Consider the following 25807-nt stretch of genomic DNA (forward strand, 5'->3'; position numbering starts at 1 on the left):
CAGCTGCTGGCAAAACCTGCTCACAGCAGATACCCACTGCCCTTTGCCACTGGGATGTGTCTGGTCCAAGATGGCAGCCTGTGCCAGTGACCAGAGGATGCAGGGGTTGCAAAGGCCTGCCTCTCTTGCCTCAATGTGGGGCAACTCTGCAGGGCCAGCCTAGCTCCAGAGACTACCCCACCCCATCTTGTGTGATCTGCTGAGGCTGCAGCTGCTGCACCCCCACTGCAGACTGGCGTGCCCTCTGCCCACCCTGCCTTCCTTAGCTCCTTACAAGCCAACCTCCAAGGTTCTTCTCAATAAACCTGCATGCTGACCTCTCTCCCAGAGGGAATCTGTTTCCTGGGAAGCCAAGCTGGGACAGGCCCTTCCTCTCCTCCTCCAAGGGCAGGCCGGGCCCAGGCTCCCAGCTGGCCTGCCCCACACCAGCCTCCACTCAGGAGCCGCCAGGTACCCCAGCTGCTGTCTAGGTCAGATTTCAGATGGAGCCTCTCCTGCCTCCCGTGGGGAAGGGGCTGCCCTGCTCCTGGCCGAGTCCGGAAGTCTGTGGGCTCCTGGTGACCTCCCGGAGTCGGGCGTCCAAGACCCTTTGCATGCCTGGGAGCACAGGCTCCCGACTCAGGCCACTTGGAGTCTGGGCCCAGCTGGACAACAACATTCCTGAGCCTCAGTCGCCTCATCTGTAAAGGGGGTGCCGGATGGCGTGAGGATTGAAAGAAACAGCCCATCAAAGCCCTCAGTGAGCGAGCACTCAATTAACATTACAGCCATCGCTCTAGTTGGCACAGTTGTCACTGTCCCTCTGTACTGGTGCATGCCACCATCTGCAGGGAGTGTCCGGCCTCCCCCCGCCCCCAGGCTGCTGTCTGGGTGGTGGGTCCTGACTGTGTCTCCTGCAGCTCAGGGGGAGGTGGGCCTGGGCCTCGGCTGGGAGGCCGCTGCCCAGCTTGGTGGGCCCTGGATGTTGGGTGGGGCTCTGTGCCTGGAGGAAGCAGATGGGGCTGTCAGCTCCGCTTATGCCCAGTCTTCCCAAACCCAGTCAAGCGTGCCCGGAACAGGGGAGCGGCTCCTCGAGCAGCTGGTGGGGCTCCGGGCTGGCATCTCTTGGGGCCCAGTGACGCTGATTAGCAGGAAATAATGTGCAGGGTGAGGCGGGGGGGAGGGGGCAGCGCAGGCCTGTGGCCCCTGGGGCAGAGTGCATCATCCAGGCTGGGGACCCTGGGACACGGAGGACCCCAGGGAGCTGGCTGCCCACATCCGCAGTTGGCCTCTTGTGTCCACCGTGGGAGCTGGGATTCCAGGTGGGATCTATCTCTTGCATTTTACACAGGACAGGGACCAGAGGGACAGGGCTCACCCAGGTCCTGGGCTCCAAGAGCAGTCTGTGCTGGGGGGGATCGGCTCAGCACCCCCTACTCTAAGTTTGCTCAAAGCAAAACCATCCTTCTCTGCACTCGAGCTCTTGACTTGTCCTCTGTCCCGCCATCTGCAGATGTAGCTCGTGTAGGTTTATACCGGTAATCCCGGTCACGAGAGCCAACCTAGATAATCCTGAGAACTGACAAGAGGAGGGAGAAAGGCTGCCAGCTCCTCACGTGGTGGTAGCCCCGCTTATAACTTAGGGACTTTCTCCTGTAGGCATGGGGCACACGATGCCACAGTGTCCACCCTGGCTGTACCTGGTCCTGTCACTCGGCGATTTACCATGGACACATACTTACGTCAACAGATGCATTTGCACCATGTCGCTGTGAGTTACTTACTGTTTGGGCGGAATCCAGGTGAGCGCACACCCAGAACTCATTTAAAGCCCTCCCATCGGACATTTCAAGTGGGGTCTTTAAATATGACGGCATCTGTATGCACATCCTTCATTATTTCCTCGGGCAAAATTCCTAGAGCAGAACTGCTAGGTCAGAGGGTATATGTGTGTATATATACCGTGTTTCCCTGAAAATAAGACCGAGCCGGACAATTGGCTCTAATGTGTCTTTTGGAGCAAAAATTAATATAAGAGGGCCGGTCCGGTGGCTCAGGTGGTTGGAGCTCCATGCTCCTAACTCCGAAGGCTGCCGGTTCGATTCCCACATGGGCCAGTGGGCTCTCAACCACAAGACTGCCAGTTCGACTCCTCAAGTCCTGCAAGGGATGGTGCAACTAAGATTGAACACGGCACCTTGAGCTGAGCTACCTCCCGGATGGCTCAGCTGGTTGAAGCATGTCCTCTCAACCACAAGGTTGCCGATTCGACTCCTGCAAGGGATGGTGGGCAGCGCCCCCTGCAACTAGCAACAGCAACTGGACCTGGAGCTGAGCTGCGCCCTCCACAACTAAGACTGAAAGGACAACAACTTGAAGCTGAACGGCATCCTGCACAACTAAGACTGAAAGGACAACAACTTGACTTGGAAAAAAGTCCTGGAAGTACACACTGTTCCCCAATAAAGTCCTGTTCCCCTTCCCCAATAAAAGAATCTTTAAAAACAAATTAATATAAGACCTAGTATTGTATTGCATTATATTATATTTTATTATAAACACCCAGTCTTATTTTACTATAAGACCGGGTCTTATATTAATTTTTGCTCCAAAAGACGCATAAGAGCTGATTGTCTGGCTAGGTCTTATTTTCAGGGAAACATGGTATATTTCAGAATGAATATGTTATTATTGTGTAATGGTTTTAAAAAACGATTTTGTTGACATATAATTTACACGCTGTACAATTCAGTGATTTTTAGTGTGGTCACAGAGTTGTGCAACCACCAACACAACCAACTGGACAATAGTTTCGTCACCCCAAAAGGACCCCCACCCCAGCCCTGTAAGCTCTCACTTCCATCCACCTCCTCCACTCCTGGCAACCGTGGAGCTGCCCCCTGTCTCCATAAATATGCCTCTTCTGGGCATTCAGGTAAATGGTGTCCTACGATATATCAGGGGCAGTGCCTGGCTTCCTCCACCTGGTGTACAGTGTTGAGCTCACTGTGCTGTATCCCTTGGCACTGCACGGCAATGTCCCCTGGGGATGGCATGTGTATCAGTCAGGCTTTTAGTAAGTGCTAGGCATGCTGCTCTCCAAAGGTGGCATCCGTGCCAACCCCAGCAGGAGATGGGGTGCCCACATGTCAGGGCGTCCTGTCCTGGGGTCCCGGCAGGAGGGTGAACCACAGCCTGCATTGGGGCAGGGGTCAGATGGCGCTCCAGAAGGGCGGTAATGATCTCCAGGCTGTCACAGCAGTTTTCAAAACATCTTCAAAACAGAGTAATTTTAATTCACCTTAATTAAAATATGCCACGGTGCAGAGCAGCTTTTTGTTGTTGGCGGTGTTGGAAAATGTAAGGTCAATGTCACAACATCTAGCACTCAACAGAGGGTTGGGCACTTTTTGAGAAGTGTGGTTGCTATGACAAATGGGAAGAGGCCAGGAACAGTCACCAAACTGGGAGGGGCATGAGGACCTCCCCCCCCCCCCCGAGATTGTCCTGTGCCCAGCAGGACTGCCTCCCCTGGTCCCATAGGAACCCCCTCCTCTGCAGCCTGGATTGATGTTGGGGTCCCACTGTTGGCCTGCATCTTTGGTCAGCCATTCTGCTGGGCCAGCCTTCCTCTGGCAATAGGAGCTGTGTTCGGCCCACCAGCCCTGGCTGCCCCCTACCTTTTCTCAGCATGGGGGTTTGCAGCTACTAGATGCAGCACTCCAGGTGGACGCTGCTGAAGAAATCCGTAGTAACGCAAACCACAGCTCTGATCATCAGAATCATCCTACCTGGGTTAGTGCTACCTGGAGCCATCCTACCTGGGTTCATTCTACCTGGTTATCATCCTACCTGGAGCCATCCTACCTGGGTTCATCCTACCTGGAGCCATCTTACCTGGGTTCATTCTACCTGGTTATCATCCTACCTGGAGCCATCCTACCTGGGTTCATCCTACCTGGAGCCATCCTACCTGGGTTCATCCTACCTGGAGCCATCCTACCTGGGTTCGTTCTACCTGGTTATCATCCTACCTAGAGCCATCCTACCTGGGTTCGTGCTACCTGGAGCCATCCTACCTGGGTTCATTCTACCTGGTTATCATCCTACCTGGAGCTATCCTATGTGGAGTCATCTTTTCCCTAGAGAGACAGGCTTGTGGCCTTTTGCAAGCTCGTAGCTTACCTGAGACAAGCCATAATCAGCACAGGGGCTGGTATCCCACCCCACATGCCCCTCATGCCTGGAACTGGCTGAAGGACCTGGGGCTGGAGGACGGGCCTCTCAGGTTGCCAGCTGAGGGATGGAGAGAAGGGTCAGGTGGCCGAAGGCTGCTTTTGGGGTCTGGAATGGCTGTGCTCCAGGCTGTGAGACACACAATTCACCTCAAGATTGGTTCAAAGTCCCTGGGGTAGGTACCCCACAGCTGAAATTCAACAGAAGAGGCAGCCCTGAATCCTACCTCCCAGGGACACAGGACCCTCCCCCAGCTGAGACCCCATAAGAATAGGGGCAGAGCTCCCCTACACTCACAAAGATTTCTTTCTTGTCTTGAAGTAGACCAAGAAATGGCCACATCTGTAACCAAACCCATGCCCCTCTGGAGAAGGCCACTGCTCCAGCTGGTGGGTGACCCCCACCAGTGGCCCTGACCTTGTCCCAGGAGAAGAAGACCCACCTGTGTCTCCAGTTGGGGCTTGGGTGCAATTAATATTTCATACCTCAAGAAGGCACTGACATTTTGCTGATGGCTTCAATTAGCTTCCAAGACTCATTCTAATGCTAATGGCCAGCTTGCTTGTCATAATGGTTTATTAATCTATTTCCCAGTGTGAAGTCGTACAGCGTGTTTCACAGATACCTCCTGCTGCCTCCTTGATTGGATCGAAATGACTCAGGTCCTGCGTTTGCTCGTTAGGGCGTTCAGTACTTGGAGGACAGGGGTGGGGAGTGGGCTAGGGCAGGAGATTTGCAGTTCTGGGGCGTTTCTGTGTTTCTGGAAGTTGAGCGAGCCCTTCTGGAAGGACCATGGGGACAGAAGTTCACAGGCGGTGGTTTGTTTTTCTCTTTTCTGCCTCTGGCTGTTGATGTGTCCCCTTATTGAATTCCTCTGAGTGGGGGAGGGAATCACTAGGAAATTCTTTAGAAGAAATTTGTAAGTGGAAAATGTGAGATGAGGTTAAATAGAAGGGGAGATGGGAGATGGTGGAATCATTTGGGTGAGAATTTTTTTTGGTAGGCTGCCGTAGTCACCTGACTGGCAATCCTGGCCAGGGAGGGGCTCCTGACTGCAAGGCAGCTACCAGTAGATTTGCTAGTGGCTATGAGTTGGCCTCGGGCTACAGCACTCTCTGCCAGAGCTGTCCTGCCCACCACAGACGTCATCTTCATAGGGACACGACATACAGAGCCAGGACTTTCCTTGGTTCTTCTGGGGGCAGTGAGTGTGGGGTTTCCCCCAAAGGGCTGATGGCCGGTCACAGGGTTAGGAAGATTTCTTTACAGCTGGTGCCAGAGCTCCTCTTGGGGAAGGAACCATCTGCATTTGGAACCACATCTGAATGAGCCTCTTGAGGAAGGCAAGGTCAGAGAGCTCTGCTCAGGGAGAGGGGGTGGGGGAGGGAGGAGAGAGGCAGCGGGAGGGCCGAGCCACTAGAGCCAACCAGAGTTCAACATGCAGATGTGGCTGAAGAGATGCTTCCTTCACTCAAAATAATTTTAAAATAAAAAGTCGCACAACAGAACAGATTTTCTGTGTGCCCCCACCCAATGTTTCTGTCCTATGTGATCGGAGCACAATTAGAGAGAGTGGGGGACTGACCTGGGTATGATGCTATTAATCAACCACAGACCTCACTGGGTCTCACCTATTTCCCACTGATGTCCTTGCCCCGCCCAAGACCCCGCCCCAGGACCGCCCCCAGGACCCCCCCCCAGGACCGCCCCCAAGACCGCCCCCAGGACCCCGCCCAGGACCGCCCCCAGGACCCCGCCCAGGACCGCCCCCAGGACCCCGCCCAGGACCGCCCCCAGGACCCCGCCCAGGACCGCCCCCAGGACCCCGCCCAGGACCGCCCCCCAAGACCCCGCCCAGGACCGCCCCCAAGACCGCCCCCAGGACCCCGCCCAGGACCGCCCCCAAGACCGCCCCCAGGACCCCGCCCAGGACCGCCCCCAGGACCCCGCCCAGGACCGCCCCCAGGACCGCCCCCAGGACCGCCCCCAGGACCGCCCCCAGGACCGCCCCCAGGACCGCCCCCAGGACCACCCCAAGAACCCTGCCCTAGATGCCACCTTGCATTTGTTGTCAAGTCTCCTAGTCTCTCCCGTCTGTACCTGTCTGTACCCGTTTCCTTATTCTGTCCTTGCCTCTGCCTTTGGGATTGTGTTAGCCAGTTATTTCATAGAATGTCCCCCAATTTGGGTTTGTCAAATATGTTTTTCATGATTAGACGGAGAAAAGTGAGGTGTCCTTGTCATTGTGTCCTATCGGGAGTGCGTGGTGTCGAGAGGCCTGAGGTGACGGTCACCTGGTCACTGCACTGTCTGCTGGGCTTCTCTACAGCAAAGCCACTATTTTTAAAAAGTGGCTGTAAAGTTACTATTTTTCTCTTTGGAATTAATAAATATCTCTGGGGAGCTACTTTGAGACTCTGCAAATACATTGTTGCCTCTCCAAAGTTCATTCGTTATTTTGAGCATCTTGCCGGCTGCACCGATTCCTGTGGCATTCTAACGGCGACAGTCTATTCCCCTCATTACTTCTACATGTGTTAATTAGAAATCTTCTTCATTTCATTCTTTATTCACTTATTTGTTTATGCCAGTGTGGACTCGCGGACATTTATTTTGCTGCGGGTTAAAATGCAACACTCTTGTAATTTAGTGTCTTGCTCCAATTGTTCCAGTGTTGGCCATAGGAGCTGCTTGGCTTGGCTCCCGTGTGCTTTCAGCATGGCCCTCGGGTTCCCCGCGCTGCCCCATCACAGGATGTGCCAGGCGATACTCCTAGAGCCAGTCTGTTCTCCAAGAGGCCAAGGGGATTCTAGAAAAGGAAGCTGAGTGTTTAGCTTTGTGTCTCCTGCTGTCCGGCTTCCTGTGCCCCCTCGTCTGCCTGGTGTCACCCCAAGTCACCAGCAACAATGGCTACCCTCTGTCTCAGTCCCAGAGGGTGTTGTGTTGCTGGGTGACGGCAGGGCCCTCATTAGGGTTGGCAGAAGGTGGAGAGAAGGCAGCAGGTCAGGGCAGGTGGAAACGAAGAATGGATGTAGATAGAGGCTCATTTTGGCTCATGGATGGCTGGTGGGAACTAGTGAGGTCTGCTGGGGGCTGGTGGGAGGAAATAGAGAAGTCTGGCCCATGGCTGAGCCCCTCAGAGAGGGCGCTGGAGTGACCTGGGCAGGGAGGGGCCCGAGTGACCTTATCCAGACTGTAGGAAAGGGACCCTGGCTGAGGAAAAGGAGATACATTCCAGCATGCTGCCTGTGGACCCCCCTAGTCTCTGGCCACTTGCCTCAGCCACGTCCAGGCCGTCTACGTGAATACTCTGCGCTGAGTTCTCCAGGCTCCTCAGCATCTGGCATCCACGGCACTGGCTCCACCTTCGCCTAAGCGCAACCTTGGACCCAAGCTACTAAGAACTTTGTGTGCAGCCTGGGGAACAACCTTGACCCTGAACCCAGACCAATAAGACCCCCTAGCTCACCACTGCTCCTTGATCCCCATGGAGCCCCTGACCCTGGCCCAGACGTAGTCTCTGATCCTTGTCTCTGCTTGCAGCTGACTCCCTGGTCCTTCCCTCAATGACCAGCAAGTGCCTGCCACTTGCAAAGCCTTCTACAAATCCCTAAGGCTGTTCCTCATATACCTGTTAACGCACCTGTGAGTACTGCCGACCCACTGCTCCTTGGGGAGCTCCGAGACATCGTACTCCTCGCTGGCCTATAGGTTCCCCAGTCGTGCCATCTTGATGCCATCCTGACAGAGCCTCTGACTACTTGGCTGCTATCCTCACATCCCCCCACCTCCCACCCCATAAGGGGTCTGGGGACACACAGGCCCCCGGGAGCTCATCACTGTAAGCAATTTCCTTCCTCACTGTTGAATTGCATCTGCCTTTTAGTGCCAGGCTGCGAATCTTGGCAAAGGCCACTCATAAAATCCGCCGGTGCTTCTGATAGCAGCCCAACAGGCTCCTCTGGGGCTGCAGTGTGGAGACAGGGAGGCCTGGCTGTGCAGAAGGGGGAGCTGCGGGGGGAAGGGAAAGGAACGCAGGGACACAGGTCCACGTGTGTCTGGGACTGGATTAAGGGCACTGTGGATTTGGCACGTATTTCCAGGTACTGGGACTTGGGACCTGGCTGGAAACTGAGTCTGCATTTGAAGGTAGAGAGGTTTGGGAAGGAAGCTCAGGGTTTGGGTTCTGCGAGCTGCTGCCACTCCCTGGCCAAGAGGCCATCGTGGGTCCCCACCTTCCTGAGCTTTGGTTTGTCCACCTGTAAGTGGAGCTGTACATCCAGGCTGCTGCAGTGAGGAAGGTGTGAGTTGCTGTAGACAAACGCTGGCAGGAGCCCAAGGCCAGGCGGTGTTGACATGGGCGCCCCGCCCAGTGCTGTGAGCACAGGATGCCATGACTGAGTGGCTTCTGTTATGGGCAACGCTGAGACGGTCCCCAAGGGTTGGGCAGGGCCGAGGCAAGGCAGCTCCTCCCCTCCCCCCTGCTCCCACGCAGGCAGACCCCTCCAGCTTGTCTTCCTGCTTCCACCCCCACCACTGCTCCTGACATGTCCCCTCCCCCTGCCCTGCCCTGGGTGGGCTTTGTCCAGCACAGTGGGTCTCAAAGTGTGGTCCCCACAGCAGCACCTGCTCAGTTCCCACCCCAGTCCCGTGGCATCAGAAACCCTGGGGACTCAGCGGCACAGGCGCTCGGGTTTGAGAGGCGCGGCTCTGGCACAAGTCAGAGCAGCTAAGGCCCCTGTCAGAGTGCCTAGGGCCGCGGTGGGAGCCACAGGGGAAGCAGGCAGGGCGTTTACGAGCCTGCACCCCTGTAAGTCTCACACAGTGTACAAAATAGACCTTGCATAGCTCCCCGTTTTCCCAGGGGTGGAAACCGAGCTGCAGCACTTTCCTAAGGTGACTGAGTGTGCTTCTCGGCCTTCTGGGGACCAGGACCAGCAGGGGGGTCAGAGGGGAAGCCTGTTCCCCGCATCCCTTCCATCTGCCAAGGGCTGGTCGCCCTCCCCCCTGCCCCAGCGCTGACCTTCACCCTGTGGCACAGGAGGATGGATTTAGGGCCGCATTCCGTCTCCCCACGCAGCCGGAGAGACAGCTCCATGCCGCCTCCTCAATGCCGTAGGCATTTAAATTGCCATTTTATTTAAATTTATGTCTGAGGATATAGGCGGAGAAAGGGCCATTGCAAAGTCAGTTTCTGCTTTATGGCTTTATAGGGGGGGGGTCACACTGGGCAGCTGTTGGAAATATCTTGCTGCTCCCAGCACAACAGAGGATCACGTGGATGGCATGGGCTCTGGCTGTTGTGGGGAAGAGATTCCACCTCCCAGCCCTGAGCTCTTGGCTTCTATCCTAGCTCCAGACTAAGCCTCTCCTCCAGGCTGAGCCCAGATTCCAGCCCCAGGCTGAGCCCTGATCCCAGCCCCAGGCTGAGCCCTGATCCCAGCCCCAGGCTGAGCCCTCACTCTCTCTTGCTGCAGCTGAAGTTTTCCCCAGAAGCAGAGATAACCAGGAAGGCCTGCAAACCAGTGCTTCTCAAACCCAGTGCGCACATGACTCAGTCGTCACAATGCATTTCTGTCATGCTCCGGGGCACCCCACCCTCCCCACCCTCCCCACTGGGCCAGGTCTGATTGAGGCTCTGGCTCATTGCAGCCTAGGCCTGTTTGTCCAAAGGCAGGACTCAGAAGGGGGAGGCAGGGGGTGCATGTTTGGGTCAGAGGCTGTGTGCCTTGGGCATACTCCTCCCCCTCTCTGGGCCCCCGTCCTCTTACTGTTAATGAGGGCCCTGCACTATATGTTCACATCCCTGCCAGTCAGAGTATGGTCAGAGGCCAGAGTGTTGGCAGTGGACAATAAGTCTGGGAAGCTGTAAGAACTTGCTAGATTGAGCTCTGCCAGGGAGGTTGTGGGTGGAGGTGGGAGGGTTTGGAGGTAGAAATCAGCAGAAATGCCACGTGGTGCCCAGGCCCTCCAGGGAGAAGCAAGGGGAGTATCCTGAGCCCTAAAAGACACAATGTCCAGGCACCAGGCCCCTGTGCCATGTCCTGGTGGGGGACCAGGCCTCCGTTTCCCCATTTCCTGTCTGTGGTTTCCAGCTCAGGGCTGGGTGGTAAGAGGCCGAGCGGCCCCGCCAGCCCTGCCTTTGTCCCGCCAGCAGCTCCTGGGTCAGCTTCCAGGTGAGCCTCCCCCTGTGAGCAGTCCGAGGCTCTGGGCGGGGCCTTCGAGGCCTGGCCAGGGTCAGGGAGGACCCCCGCGTCTGTCCTGTGTGTCTCGGTCAGCCGGCGCTGGCCACGCTTGGGGAAGGCACGGAGGTTCGAAGGGTTCCACAGTCTGAAGGCCATTCCATCTTTCCTGTAGTCATTCAGCAAACGCCCACCAAGTGCCTGTTGGGACCCAGAATGCCTGCCGGCAGGGAGTAGAGAGCTGCAGTGCAGGGGGAAGAGGACAAAAAGTAAACAGATGAATAAAGGAGACCATCACTGGGGAGGTGATGGATAAGCCAGTGAGACCAGGTGATACTGAGGAGGTGAGTTTGCTGCGGGGGAGGGATGGGGGGGACCTTAGTGCCCAGTGTGGGGTCCCCGGTGCCTTCACCAAGGGGTGATGTTGGAGCTGCGACCTGAATGGTAAGAAGGTGCCACTAGCAGAGGTCTGTGGGAATGTGGGAACGGTCCAGGCAGAGGGAGGCAGGCGGCCGAGGCAGCCCCCGCCCCGCCCCCGCCCCGCCCCACCCCTCCTGCCTTTTCCATAGGAGGAATCAGGGGTCCACAGGCCCAGGGGCTGGGGAACCGGTGGGAGGTATTGCCTGACAGCGAGGCATGTGGATGGATTATGAGTCAGAATCCCTCGGAGCTGAAATGGGAACGTCGACATGGCAGCGTCCAGCACGTTCCTGGCGCTTCGCAGGTGCCCACTGTCCTCTTTCATGTTCCGAGTCACCTGTCCCCAAATTTCCCGTGGGACAGCTAGTTGAGAGCCCTGTGTGTGTGTCCAAGGGTCAAGCCCAGGTGTGTGCGTGTGTGTGATTCACTAGGTGAAGGGTGTCCGCAGAGCAGCAGGTGCACCAGCTACAGGCCAGGGCCAGGGATGCACCAGTGAGCACCCTGGGCACGGCCCCGCCTGTGGGGCGCTGCAGGCCACAGGGTACCGGTCTTGACCGCACCCCACATCAGGGAGCAGTCGCTGACTCGGAGCCAGGAGCACCTTTCCAGGAGGGACTGCAGTGATGTCTGAAGGATGAGATTCATTGATGGGGAGGGACAAGAATCCCCGGCAGAGGGGACTTTGTGAGCAGAGTCTGATGGTGGCAGTGAGTGTGGCCAACTCGGGGAATAAAGGACCATCAGGGCGCTGAGGTGCCAAGAGCAGGGGGGACGCTGGAGTGGGGTCCAGCAGGGGACAGGCTGTGTCCTAAGAAGAGTGCCAACCATGAGGGTTTCCAGCTGGAGAGTGACAGGCAAGGTTTGTGCGGTGACAAGATCTCTGTGTGTGGGTACATCAGGGGGCAGAGGAGGGGACAGGAGTGGGACAGAAGGAGGTAGCTGGGACGGAGGGGGACTAGGGAGGAGGGTGATGGATGGCGGTGAGGGGGAGGGTGGCACCTGTACCAACTGGGTCTTAGGGAGGAAGAGTGGCCAGAAAAGTGCAAGGACCACCACTTGGGGACATCACCCAAGCCCAGGGAGGGGCATGCTCCTGGCAGGGAGTGGCCAGCGGTCATCCTGGGCTGTGGTGTGAGACGTGTCCCTGGCCAAGGTGGTCTTGGGGAGCCGGGGGCGCTGCCGGGGGTGGAAACTGGTTGGGTCTGGAAGCCAGATTGGAGTGGGCTGAGAAGAGAGTGGGAGGTGAGAAACGAGACAGTGGGGGCCGCCAAGTCTTCGGATTTTTTTGTCATCCTACCGTTTTATTTACACGGCAGTGAGCATGTTCTAGAATGCCAGCTTTCATCCTCTTCAAACCTGTCCTAGAAGCCAAGCTGTGGGAACAAGCTGCTGAGGCCCCTGCCATGGATGCAGGTGGCAAAGTCGCCCTCTGGGGGGGGGGGTGACACCAGGAAACCATCCAAACCCAGAGCTTCCAGAGCGGTTGGCCCCCATGAAAGCTGGACACAGCCATTGTTCAGGGGTCTCAGTGTCGTGTAATTGGGACCTCCTCACGCAGGTACTCAGCGAGAAACAAGGCTCTCCACGAAGCAGCTCCCAGGTTGTCACTTGCCCACAGATGGCAATGGCTGAAGGGCACGGGGCACACGACAGCATTTTCGTTCATGGCAGAAACCTGAAAATGTTTCAAAGCCGGTGGGAAGCGCCCTGTGCAGAGGGCGGGGAGGAGTCACAAGGGGATAGAAGAAAGCGAGTCCTGGAGAAGGCAGGCAAACTGCTTTCCTCCCAAACATTACCAGGTCTCCCCTGCCTCCCCACCTTGCACGGCCAGGGATCGTCTTGCTGCCACCTGAGAGGCAGGCGAGGCTGTGGGTGGCTCCTGGGCAGTGGCCCCTGCAGGCCATCAGTGGCCACATCTGTGGGTGGGAGTCTCATCTGGGGCGCGTGACCCAGCTGCCACCCAGGCACAGCTGCTCATGTGAGGGGGGGCCTCCCACGTGTCCCAGGGCACAGGGGCCTCGAGGCATGGAAGCACGCACCCAGCACTGGCTCTCAGGGGTGGATGTCCACAGAGATTTTTAAAAAGATCTTTAAAAATAAGGAGAAAACCCCAAACCATCCTTTGAAACACTTGGCTGCTGCCACGTGAGCAGACCTTCTGTGGCTCCACAGGACGGGCGCCTTCTGTTACTCTGTTTTTTGAGGTTCACGTGCTGGGGAGAAGCAGACGTTCGGCTTTCTCGTGTCCTGGCAGGCAGTCCCTTCAGGGCCTTTCTGCAGAGGCCGGTCCCCTCCTGTTGCCAAGAGAGTGGACATCTGTCCAGTGGTCAGCTTGTCCTGGCTGGACTGTGGGGAGCCCATGCAGAGCCTCCCTTGGGGGTGGAGGTGACTGCTGGAGCCAGGGCTCAGCCAACACCCAGACTTTCCTGCACCCCTTCTCCCCCATGCGTGTCAGGGCTCCTTGAACCACTTCTTGGTGCAAATGCAGAGCCAAACTCAGGGAAGGCCGACAGGTGACTGGAGGGAGGTTAGAGTGGGTGGGAGTGGACAGAGTGCCCACTGTGGGGTCAGGCCTGTGGAGGCCCGATGGCGGGCGAGGGGGGTGGGGAGCAGATTCTCAGATTTCTGTGCAGATGAGCTGAATCCCCTGTCCCCCCACCCCGAGACCCAGTGGCCAGGCGTCTGAGTGGCCAGACCCCAGGCTGTTTGGCCTCTGCCATCCTCAGAGTGGCAAGATGTAGATCACACTGCTTGACCTCCCAGTGCCGTGCTGGGCAGCTGTCGCTTTGGGGACGCAGAGTGGACAGATCCATCAGGCACAGGGGACAAGTGCCCAGGGCCTGCGGACGTTATGTTGTGGCCCCAGGGGGTGACACTGAGGGCCCAGCCCTCGATCCAGCCTCTGCCCTTGGCGGCCGGAACACTGGTGGGGGGAAGGGCCCCTTTCCTCATATGCTCAGAGGTGCTGTAGGGCTTGTGAGGGCCCCACCCCAGGGAGTGACAAGGAGCTGGTGCCCCACACAGGGCACAGGGGACCTGGCGTCCCACGCTGTCCTCGGCTCCTCAGGGCACAGGGGCCTAAAGCTCCCTGAGAGACGCTGGGAAAATGCTGGGCCCTCACGCTGGGGCTTGCGGAGCTGTGGGGGGAAAGAGGAGAGTAATAGTAACAGGAAGCAGAGACGCCTGTCACTGCTGAGCTGGCGGGCAGTGTGGAGAAGCCACAGGCAGGCCCTGTGGGGACCTGTGATAACCCCATTTTACAAATGATGAATGGCCCCTGGCCCCTCTTGGAGGCACTGGCTGCTGGGGTGAAGGGATCACGCCACCAGTGGGGGAGCAGCGGGTCTCTGTGGCAGCGGCGGCTGGACGCCCTGAGGCCTGCAGCCCTTGGTTATCTGGAACGTGTCTGGACAGAGTGGGGACTTCATGACGGACCCTCCCCAAGCCGGGCCGTCCGCTGGGCCCTGCACTCGTCCGTCCCCCCCACCTGCTGTCCGACTTGGTGCCCTTCTCGCTGGGCCCCCAGGTGTGTGCGCCTGGACCCATTCATGCCCATTGCTGCCTGGGTCTGGGCTTCTCACTGGTTCCCTGCCCCCCCCACACCTGCCAGCAGCCACCTTCTGGAGCCTTCCGCAGTGATGGAGCCCTTTAATCCCAAATTAGGTTTCATAAGAGGCACTCTGCCCGTGGCTTCCTGTGCACACAGGCCTCCATTAGAGACTGGGGAGTGACAACGTCTCCCCACGGAGAGCAGTCAGTGCGTTTCCCCACGGAGCCCAGGTCTCCTGGGAACATACTGGCTTCAGAGCCCTTTGTCACGGTTTGCAGGGCGCCCCACGTAGGTCGGCTCTCAACCCTCCTCCCCTGGGTGGCTCCTGCAGTCGCTGCGGGGTCCTGTGTCGTTCCCTCGGTGCTTGCACTCCTGTACTCTTGGCAAAACAGGACTTTTCAGGATTGCGGCAATGCTCTGTCCCCCTCAGACACTGTTTGGCCTCAGTGCAAAGCGCGCTGTCCCCTTCTCAGGGTGGCTACGCTGTACGGCTGCGTCTCTGGGCACCGAGGCAGGTGGGCACCGTCACTCGCTTCCTGCTGGTGGCCCTCATGTCACAGAGGGAGAAACTGAGGCCCGGGGGGGTTTAAGGGGCCGCTCGGTGGCTCGACAGCACAGCTGGTGTCCAGAGATGGGTGTGGATGCAGAGCTCCGTTAGCACAGGGACTCGGGGTCAGAGCTCCCATGGTGGATGCTGGCTGTCACCACTGTCCAGTTCTGAAGGGACTTTGGGGATCCCCTGCTCCAGGATCCCACGACACACACTGGGAAACCATTAAATGGGGTTTTTCGAAAATTCAGGCTGAAATGGCATCTCTTCAGGAAGTTACATGGGTCTTTTCTCTAGTTAAACTGAAATAAATTGCAAGGGAGTTTAATGTTTATGAATTTTTAAAACGACCCATCTGCATTCATCTGGCATTTATTATATTTTAATTTTGTCTTCCGGACTTCCTGTTCGGGCGGGCGCAGTGCAGCTGGGGGCTGGGGCCCTGGAACCTTCAGCTTATGCTATCTAAATATTTTATTTGCCACTTGCAAACAGGAACTGCAATCAGGGGCCCATTGCTAGCCACACCAGGAAGGGTTTTCTCTTTAATCTTTGGAATTTGCAGTGTTTACCTTACAGAGCCACAGGGAGCAGGCTTTTTCTTTTTCACTACAAGTAAGCAAAGGTTTCTGGGGATATGAAATGCCCCATCACATGACATACATTAAAATTTTAATAGAATGTTGGAATCCCACCCGTGGGGTTTGCTGGAGTCACCAGGTTGGGAACCATAAAGAGACTGACTGGTCCAGGAGAAAACCAGGGCTGCCTGTGGAGTAGGTGGGGAAAGACGGGAGCACAGGGCCCTGGGGGTGGGGGGTGGGGAGCATGAGGGTAGGGGGGTTGGGGGGGAGGATCCATCACCAAAACCCCACAGAGGAACTGGGTTTTGCTGTTAAGAAGCACCAGAGTGAACTGGCCCTCCTGGGTCCTACATTTTCTGGGTGAAAGAGCTACTGTCTTGCTGGGTGTCTGCCTGGCACCCAGTCCCCCGGGGGAAGGCCCTGGGCCCCTGTGAGACCATCAAGGCCTGTGTCCACTTGGCCAGCTCTTGTGTGGGGTCTCACTCCTCCCCGCAACCCCTGCACCCAACCTGTGGGTGTGAGAGCCCCTGTCAGGGACCCTGGCATCCCACACGGAACAGGGGCATTCAGATGAACCCCCTCCCGCAAGACCAAGGTTCGGCCAGCTTCGTTCTCACAGGCCCTGCACGATGGGATGTGAGGTCACTTAGGCGGGCAGGGTGAGGCGTGTGCCGGAGCCTCTCACCGTCTGTCTTTACTCCTTGTGCCTGGGGCTGGTCCCAGCGGCCAGAGCTTCCTGGGGACCCATGTGGCAGCCGGGGCCTGAGGGCTGAGGCTGGGCCCCCCACCGGCTGAATCCAGCTCCTGCCTCTTGCTGGCCTATGGTCTTGGCTGGCACCGGCCTCCTGATGCTTCTGTTTTGCCGTCTGAGGGACAGATCTGACCGTCCCTGCCTAGGCGAGGTTCTGTGTAGAAGCACACGGGAAAGGCCCCCCATCTCTGGCCCCTGGCAAGCAAGCAAACCCTGGACCTTGGGCCCTGGTACCCCCACCTGCCTGCGCTCCTCAGGCATTCCCAGGCAGCCCCTTTCAAAATCGGTGATTACTTCTGGAATGTTAAAATGTCGCTCAAGCAACCCACACTGATCGCAGAAATTCTAGAACAGGCAGGTGAGTGTAAAGAAAAGGGAACGGAAGTCATTGGAAGGCCACTGCCCAGAAGTAACCTCAGGACAGGTTGGGCATAGACCTTCTGGCCTTTTTCTGGGTGCTTTACAAACGTAAATGTGTATTTTTACCAAAATTAGGCCACCGCACGTCCACAGCCTGTGCTGTCCCCTCTTAGCACCCAGTGGGACCGTCCGCATCCACGTTAGGATGCTCGCCTTGTAAGTGGGGCCGGGTGACGCGTCGGGAGTTCATACCATCACTCACACAATCAATGAGTTCTGCCATCAAACATGAGGTTGTTTCCAGTTTTTACTTTTATAAACAACACTGTGTGTTCTTGGAGGTTTGTGAGCTGGCTGGTCACACACAGCGTCTTGGGAGGTTGGGGATGGTGCCCTGAGCTGCTCAGATTTGGGGTAGGGGAGGGGCTGGCGAGGGGCTTCGCAAAGCGGGGTTTGCTGCAGGGGCTGGGGCTGGGACAGAGCCCCGCCCACCGTCTGCATGCAGCTGTGCAGGCTGCACACTGCACTTCTCCAGGGGCCAGCGTGACATCAGTGGGGTGGCCCAGAACTGTGACCGGGGTGTGTCGACGTAAGGAACATCCAAACCCGCAGAGAATTTGTATGAGTTTATTTGAGTCAAACTGATGACAACTGCCAGGGAGCAAAGTCTTAGCAGACTGAGAAAACGCTCCAGAGAACGGCAGTTTTGCAGTTTATTTTATACATTAGAATCTAAGGAGGAGACGGAAGGAGGGTTACAGGGAATCCGTGGGCGGGAGGTTGAGGGCACGGGAGAAAGCAAAGCGGAGAAATCTCTAAGATTCGATAAAAAGTAAAAGCAAGAGACACATTTCACATTGGTGGGTGCAGGATAGTTAATAATTAGCATTTAAAGCGCACAGAGATGGTATTCAGGGAACAGACAACAATGAGGGGTTCTGTAGTCTCCTGCTCTGGTGGTGGGTGTGCCCTGAGGGATCCGGAAAAGGAGATTACTCTGACATGTTATCTTAGATGCAAAAAGACAACAGACAGGCTCACTTCAGGTACAGACTGACCTTTGTCAAGGAAGCGACAGGCCAAGGATGGGACTACCCGCCTCGAGCCGCTTTTAGTTCGGAATTCTTGCCTTCAGACCATCTATGTGGGTACTTTTGGTCTCTGAGTTTGTGGGGCCGGCCATGCTGGCCTCCCTGAGCTCGTCAGGTTCAGTCTGTGGCCCCGTTTCGTCCACGTGGCCCAGCTGGGAAAGGCAGGCAGGGGAAGGACCTTGGGATTCCCGCGGCCCCTGCTGCCCAAATGCATCGTGAGCTCAGCGAGAGGTAAGACACCGGTGGGCCAACCGTGCTTCCGCCCCCTTGGATGGCTGTGCGTGTGATGTCCCTTCCCTTTCCTTTGCCTGTGCTGCCCTGGTGCTGTGGACATGGGTCTGGAAGTTATTGGCCTTGCAGGCGTAGAAGGTTCTGGATGAGAATTTGAGTCTCTGTTGCTGGTGACGCGGTTCCCCAGGTGGCCTTTCCCCTCTTGTGGCTTTCGCTGCAGCCTCTGTCCTGGACACTCCCCACTTTGCCTCTCGTCCAGCTCTGGCACATCCTCCAGACCCAGGCCATAGCCCCCCGGAAGCCTCTGTGACCGGGCCTCCCAGCCGGCCTGGGGCACCAGGGGCCTCTGACAGCTGGGACCTGGGGGTCCTGGAGCATGAGCTCCCCCTGGAGCATGAGCTCCTCGAGGTCCTGGACCTCCTCCCCTCCCCTCAAGCCCCGGCCCCCACAGGGCCGGCCACGCACAAGGGGTCCTGGGACCAGCTGGTTGAGTGAGGCCAAGGTCACAAGCCCACACCCAAGGTCATCGTGTCTTATTTTTGCAAAAGGGAGGTTTGTGAAGCACGGAGCAGACGTGGCGGCCAGAGTACGGCAGCTGCTGCTGTTCGCTGACCACACGTGTGGTCAGACCCTGCTTGTCGGTCCTGGACGGTCACCCCCGGAGCCGCGGACCCTGATCCCTCATCTGGACAGGGTCAGGCAACTGCTGTGGCTCTCCGCTTTCCGTCCGGGGGTGTGTGTCCCCCGAGGCTGGGCTGGGCTTTTCAGGGGCCCCAGACCTCAGCGCCCCCTGCTTCTGCACTGGGCGTGTCATGCAAAACATCAGTGGCAAACTCACAAGGTCAGAATCTAGAACAGGCCAGCCCCTGCTCTGTGTCTGGCAGCCTGGCCATGACCTTGGTCGGCACACTGGTTCATGCTACTGCCCAGGGCGGAGGTGGGGAGCCAGCTGCCCTGGGTCTGCTGTGGCCTCGGCCACTGCCCTTGCTCTGCCTCCCAGCCCGTTCCCAACACTCATGTTTGGCTCTGGCTTCGGCCATCGGCACCTGCTGAGGGTGGGCCCGATTGTGCCAGGAGCCAGTGTCACCATGGCGACAGGCCCTGTGCGGCTCTCCCAGTTGTGGGGTGAGGGGCCAGCAGGGGTGTGGGTGGAGGCCCACCTCAATGCCCCATCACCCTTGGGCCTGGCCTGACCTTTGGCTATGACGGTCCTATCTCTGACCTTGGTTTGGTGGATGAGGGGCTGGAGGACATTGTACCTGCCCCAGTGAGGGTGTGGTGGTGGGGGCGGGATGGCGGGATGCCCTCTGTCGGGCAGAAGTGCTGACCAGGGAAGATTTTCTGCCTTGCCCAGTATTTCTCTTACCCGCTCTCTGCTGAAGATGACCTTGAGGCCTGAGGGAGGGAACTGGTGTTGGGGTGCGATGGGGGCACGGAAAGGAGGATTTGCTGTGGGGGAGAAAGGTCGGGCCTGGGAGCGGAAGCTGCTGTCAGCCGTCCCGGTTGCCGCGGGTGGGGGTGAGGGGCGGCAAAGCTCCTGCACCTGCTCCCCCTGCCTCACGCACACCACCCCTTACACATCTGTCCGTTCTGCATTTGTCTGTGTGCGTGCATGCACCCCTCCCCCGGGCCAGTCCTCCCCTGCTATGGGGGGCACCAGCCAGCACTGTCTGTGTGACGTGGGTGCAAAGCTCAGTTCTGCCCGGGCTTTGGCCACACACATGTGCACACACAACAGCCCTGCACATCCATGCACACGTACTCCCCACGTGCACACACCTGCAGTGTGGAGCCGGAGAGCTCCCACAGGGGTACTGTTATGCAGTGTCCACCCTGCGAGGGCAGCTCTCCACCTACACAAGCTCCTCTCCTGTCACAACTCAGAAAACTGCCCGCTGGCAGCTCCCTCCAGTCTGAGGGTCCGTGGGGAACAGGGTCATTCCGATCATCTCCCAGTTCCGGCCGAGTTAGGGTTCCAGAGAGCCTGTCACTGAGTGTCCCCGTGTCTCGGAGCGAGGGGCCCGGGAGGAGCGTCCGTCTGGAGAGGCACTGCTTCCCCGTTCTCAATTAACATGAGGACGTGGAGGCAGATATGAATTATGAAAACCTCCCTGCCAGATGTCTCCTCTCAGCTGCATCCTCAAGGGCTCTCCGTTACGGTAAAAAATGTTTTTTCTTAACTTGTTTTTAGTCATGAATACTATTTCCTCCCTTCCTTTAAGAGGCTGGTCAGTTAAATTTAAATGAAATTCGGAATCTGAACATTTATAGAGTGTCACGTACGATATCAAACTTTGGTGATTTGGAGATGGAAATACCCAGGTTTTGCCCTTGAGGGCAAAATTCTGGTGATAATTTTTACAAACTCCTCCAAACTTGCACAGTCTATTCATCGAGCAGCGTATATTTATTAAGTCCAGGTTCTGTGCCAGCTGTTGGGGGAAGAGCATCAGAGAGGAGAGAGCAAAGGCTCTTTTGGCCTTTTCAGTCCAGCAGGGGAGACAAAGTAACTCACCCTCCCCCAAAACCCAGTGTAACTGAAACTCGTGTAAGCCCCACGGAGAAAGATCACAGGACACCACGGATATGACTCGAGTCCACTGATGTTTACCTCGCGCCCAGTCTCTGAGCAGGTTCACCTGGGAGATGGCGTGGGACGCGCTACGGCCGCAGTGAGCGGAGATTCGCACGCTTTCTAGAGAAACACAGCTTTGTGAAGGCTTCCATGCCCACCAGCTCCACGGTGGGCCCAGGCGTGGGTCACCCATTAGGGCTGCCAGCTGCCGCCAACGGGAGAGGCCAAGGGGCCACCCCCATCGGCGCTGAAGCAGTTGAATGAGCCCTAATAGCAATAGAAGTAGGAATAGTAATAGCAAACGCTTGTGAGGCGCACGCCACGCCAACTCTTCTAAGTGCCTTGCCTGGATATCGACTTGTTTTAATCCTCAGTACAACCCACGCACACAATACGACCACTTTGCCCATTTTATAAGTGAGGAAACTGAGGCACGGAGAGGTCAGGAGCCGTTGGTGGTGCTGGGATCACACCCACTGCTCCCGGCTGCTCTCGGGATGTGATGATGGGGTCTGAGGGCCTGGCTCTGTCTTCCTCATGAGTCTCAGGACTGTCCCTGCAAAGGCTGGCCAGGCAGTGCCTTGGGCCAGCGCGGGTCAGAGGCTCGGGCTCGGAGAGGCTGGCCGTGAGCTTCTCTGAGCAATGTCTCGTTTGGCCACCTGGTTTCCTGAATTCTTAGTGTGGGGGACGCCATTTGCTGTAGTTAATCTCCAGAATTCCCTCAAGACAAGAGTCAGCCCAGAACCCTCCTGCTGGCGTGGGCAGGGCACTGTGGGTGGCGCTGGACGTATAACTCTGGGCAAAGGCACACCTCGTCCCCCACGGGAGCTGTGCTGTGACTGGTTCCCAGCTGTGCTCGCTGGATACATGTTTGCTGAGCAGCTACTGTGTGCCTGCCTCTCTTCTAGGTCTGGGGACACATGACCTGCCTTGCTGTGGGAGGGTTGCCCGCTGGGGGGCATAGATAAACAGGCAGGGGTAGACGATAGTCATAGGGGTAGATGATCATCTGTGATGGACGCAGGGATGGGGAAGCACAGGGGAGGCACCTGCCCTTGCCCTGGGTGTGGTGGGTGAGGTTATCACGGAGAGCAGGAAATGGGGGCAGGAGACACATTACGGGACAGCGAGGGGTCTGCTCAGTGCTGCCTTTCCGGCCTTTGGACAATAACCCACGGTCTCAGTTAGCCTTTGCTGAGAACTCACCAGCCGAGACTCTGTGCCTTGAAGCACCCCGACTTTGCCTGTGATTCTGTGGCTCGCTCACGTGGCTGTAGCAATGGCAGTGGCCAGGTCCCTTGTGGTCACTTCCTGTGTTCCAAAGAACGGGGCCAAAGAACCAGGGCCCTGTGGAAGGGCCCTAAGCCAGGAATAAGCTTGATTTTGCCTTTGAGAAAGTTCTCGCCAGAGGCAGCCTGGAGCTGGCACAGCGGCAGGAGACCTGGGGGGCCCCTGCCTGCCCAGGCCGGGGTGGGGAGACCTTGGAGGGCAGTGTGTGTGTGGCCAGCACAGGTCCTGGGGTCCTCACGCTCATGTCCAGCTGGTCTGGATGAAATCTGAGCTCCCCAGAACGCAGCCATGAGGGACAAACACATAGCTGGCTCGCATGCTGTGTGTTTTAGAAACGAATCTGGTTTTTTTTGCATTAAAAACATGAGTAACCTGCTAAAAATAATAATGGACGAGGGATGCATGCCAACAGTCTTGCATTAGTGGAGATGGCAGGATTTGTGTTGTCTGCAAGCAAACCTACCACCTTCATTACGGGTAATTCATTCCGGATTAGATCAGAGGAAGAGTTTATGAGGTTTAGAGACACACACATGTGCTTGCCATGTCCCCGTGTATGGATATTAATATGCCCTCCCCCCACCCCTTGCTCACGAACAGATGATAAATTATTCACCACCAGTACACAGAAGCCCCACTGGCAGGTTTGCAAGCAGTTGGTGGGGAGGGCTGGGGGTTGGGGGGGCTGGGAGCTGGGGGGCTGGGGGAAGGGAAGCCGAGCCCAGGTGCTGGGTTCTTTTGTGTTGGTGTAGCTGGGATGTTGGCTGGGGGCTCCCCGCTGGGCTGGACCCACAATCACGCCCTTAGTCTTGGTTGCTCTGGGCACCTTCAGGAGATTTGGGCTTTTTCAGGCAGTTAGGTGGGAAGTGATGCCCAGAGGAGGTTTGGAGAAATCCTGCCTCAAGGGCTTCTGGGGCTCAGAGCTCTGGAGGGCTGGTGCCTTCACCTCTGGATGGCAGTGTAGTGCTTGCAAAGCCTATCTGGAATTTCATAGATTGCTGCTGGATCCAGTGGCCTGGGTTTCCACCCCGGCCCAGCACTTAGGCTGTGTGGTCTTGGGAAAGTGTCTACTCTCTGTGCCTCCGTTTTCTCATCTGCAAAATGAGGACAGTAGTAATGTTGGTCTCCCCGCTTAGGGTTGTTGTGAAGATTAAACAATAACATGTGTAAAGTGCTCGGCCAGCCCCAGCCAAGGAGTGGGCACTGGAGAGCCGAGAGCATCATCACGTCATTTTTTCATTTAAATGGTGTGTTCCGGATTTCTTGACAAGGAGGTGGGTCTGGGAGAGGATGAGTGACCTGCTGAAGCGGCCAGTACCTCTGTCCAGCCCGTATCCTGTTGGTTCTGCCCGGCCCACACTTGGGCACCACCAGTGCAGGCCCATCCCTTAGCCGGAGCCCCCAACCATTTCTGGCTCTGTTGTCTCAGGGCTCTGAGCCCGAAGGTCTCCTAAGTGTGGCCCCAAGTCCTGGGCTCACCAGCTGGAGGATGAGATCAGCTGGCATCCAGGAACTCAGCCTGTTGTGTGCGTGTGTGTATGAGTGTGTGTACACATGTGTGCATGTGTCTGCGTCAGTGTGCATGTGTGTCAGTGTGTGCACCTCTATGCACACACACGTGTGTGTGCACTGCCCCTACCCTGGCTGTCCATGCTTCGCCAGGCCTGATGAGGGCTGTGTGCGGCCATTATTTGCGACTTAGCTCTCACAGCAGACTGGCCGCGTCCCCGTGCTGAGAACAGGGCCTCCCTCCAGGCTGGTGAGAACCTGAGACTGCACTGGGGCACACTGACCACACCTGGTCCTCGCTCATGTATCTCGCTCACGTATCTCGTCCACTTCCGCCCTGTCCAGTCCAGATCCCACCTTATTTGGAGACCAGAAAGCCAGGAAGTGGGCAGATGGCGCTGCCCAGGGAGGGATCTGGGCTCCCTGAGGCAGGGTCACTGGGAAAGACCAGTTTCCTCCCTGGCCCCTGGTTCCCAAATCTTATCTCCTGCCTCTGCAGGCTCCCGGAAGAAAGGGCCTGAGGTGTCACCAGCACGTGTTCTCAGCCTTGCAGCGCTGTAGATATTTATTCAGTAATTATCACACCAGGATTGCACACTCTACAACAAAGCATTAAACCAGTCAAAATACAATCTTTTTATGGTTAGCAGATTGAAAAATCCATCAACATGTATCCGTCTATCACCAGTGCTGACAGAAACCACCAGAAAGAGAAAAACAAACATAAATAAGGTTTGCCCGACTAAGGTTGCTGGAAACTGCTGTGAGGTCCCTGGGGCTGTTGGCTGAGGGCCTCTGGTCCTCAGGCCGGATGGCTGGCTGGCAGAGGTGTCCTGGGCCGGGAAGAGAGCAAGTGCGGGAGTCCTGGTCCCCCCCTGCCTGCCAGTGCCTGGGCTTCACCTCCCCCACCACTCACTGGCAATGAGTGGACCCCTCTGAGGGCCCCCTCCCCCAAGGTGGGGAGTCGAGTTGTCACCGGGGCTGGGCCCGCTTGCCTTGGAAGAAGACCCTCCCCAGATGGACTGCATTTCAATCTGCGTTTTAGCAAGGTTCCAGGATAGTCTGAGAAGCACACTCGCTGCAGAACTCGCCAGTCTTTTTGCAGTGACCACTCGTGCAGTGCTGTGGCTCCCATGCAGCCAGGAGAGAGAAGAAAGCCTGACACTCCTCGGCCCTGGTGGGCTGGGACCCTTCCCCTGCCCTCCCGTCCCACTGCAGCGCCTGGAATTGCACATTCCCTTTGCGCTTGGTGTGCCCTGTCCCTCTGGCTAGATTACCCCTCCTGCCATTCGCCTCCCCGCCCCTCCCTTTTTCTACCCACTTAAGGCCTGTCCTCCTTCCGGGGCTGGGACTTGATGCCCAGAAGCCTCCCTGGTCCATGGGTCTCCCCCTTTGCCGCCCGCCATCTGGTCCTTGGACTGTGGGATGCCTGGAGGGGCCCACTGCACTGGGACTTTGGTTAGGACCAGGCTGAGCAGAGCACATGTGTGCGCACACACACATGTACACACATGCACACACCACATGTAAACACACATGCACATATGTGCACACTGCACAAGTGAAGGCACGGGAAAGAGCCAGAGGTGGGCCTATCAAGAGAGGCTCCCCAGCGGGGGCGGACGTGGTGAGGGATACAGAGGACAAGGGGCCCAGAGGTGCTGGCATCAGAGCGGGTCCCATGCCATCCTTGTGGGGGCTGGTGTGGGCCAGGAAGTAGGTGAGTCAGGGACTGGGCGTCCTGCTGGGTGGAGACTGAGGCCAAGCACTTAGCTCCCGGTTGGCGCTCACCTGTTAAAATAGTCTATAATAATAATAATAGCCTATAATAATAATAGTCTCTTACTATTATTATTTTTGTTATTATTATTGCTCCTGCAGGCTGTCCCTAGTGTTGTGGTGTCACAGCCTTACTGCTCCTTTTCACCATTTTAGGCCTCTAAACAAAGACGGGAGAAGGCAGAGGGAACGCTCAGCCATCATCCATTCTCCTAGTACCAAGATTCTCCCAGCATCCTTTGTGTGTCCATCACCTGCTGGCCACATTCCCAAGTCGGGTAGGGGGGCCATGACTCCAGGTCCCTGGGAGATGGTGGAGGTGGGCAGGGGCCCCCAAAGTGCTCAGCCTGTTCAGGGAGGACCCCATTTCACCTCTACAGGTTAGCCTCTCACTAATTCACAGAGATGGGTGATGTAGCCCCTTACTCCTGCCCTGCTCCCATTCCATCCATCCAGCTGAGAAGGTCAGGGCCACCAGGAAACCCGGCCAACGCCCAGTGTGGGTCCTGATGGGGCTGAGTTGTGTGTGTGGGGCTTCAGTGGGCATCTTGGTTTGAGGATCACATTGTATTGCCTTTCATTCCTGTGGCAGCTTGGGAAGGGTGGGGACCAGCCCCTGTCTCACAGGCGAGGATGGGGAGGCTTGGAGAGGGGCGGCAGCTTCCACCGAGCCCCTGCAGTCAGTGCCAGGGCTGGGACCAGACCCAGGAGTCCGGACCC

Source organism: Rhinolophus sinicus, chromosome 16, assembly GCF_057876585.1.
Source record: "Rhinolophus sinicus isolate RSI-liver-muscle chromosome 16, RSI-T2T, whole genome shotgun sequence".
Taxonomy (NCBI): domain Eukaryota; kingdom Metazoa; phylum Chordata; class Mammalia; order Chiroptera; family Rhinolophidae; genus Rhinolophus; species Rhinolophus sinicus.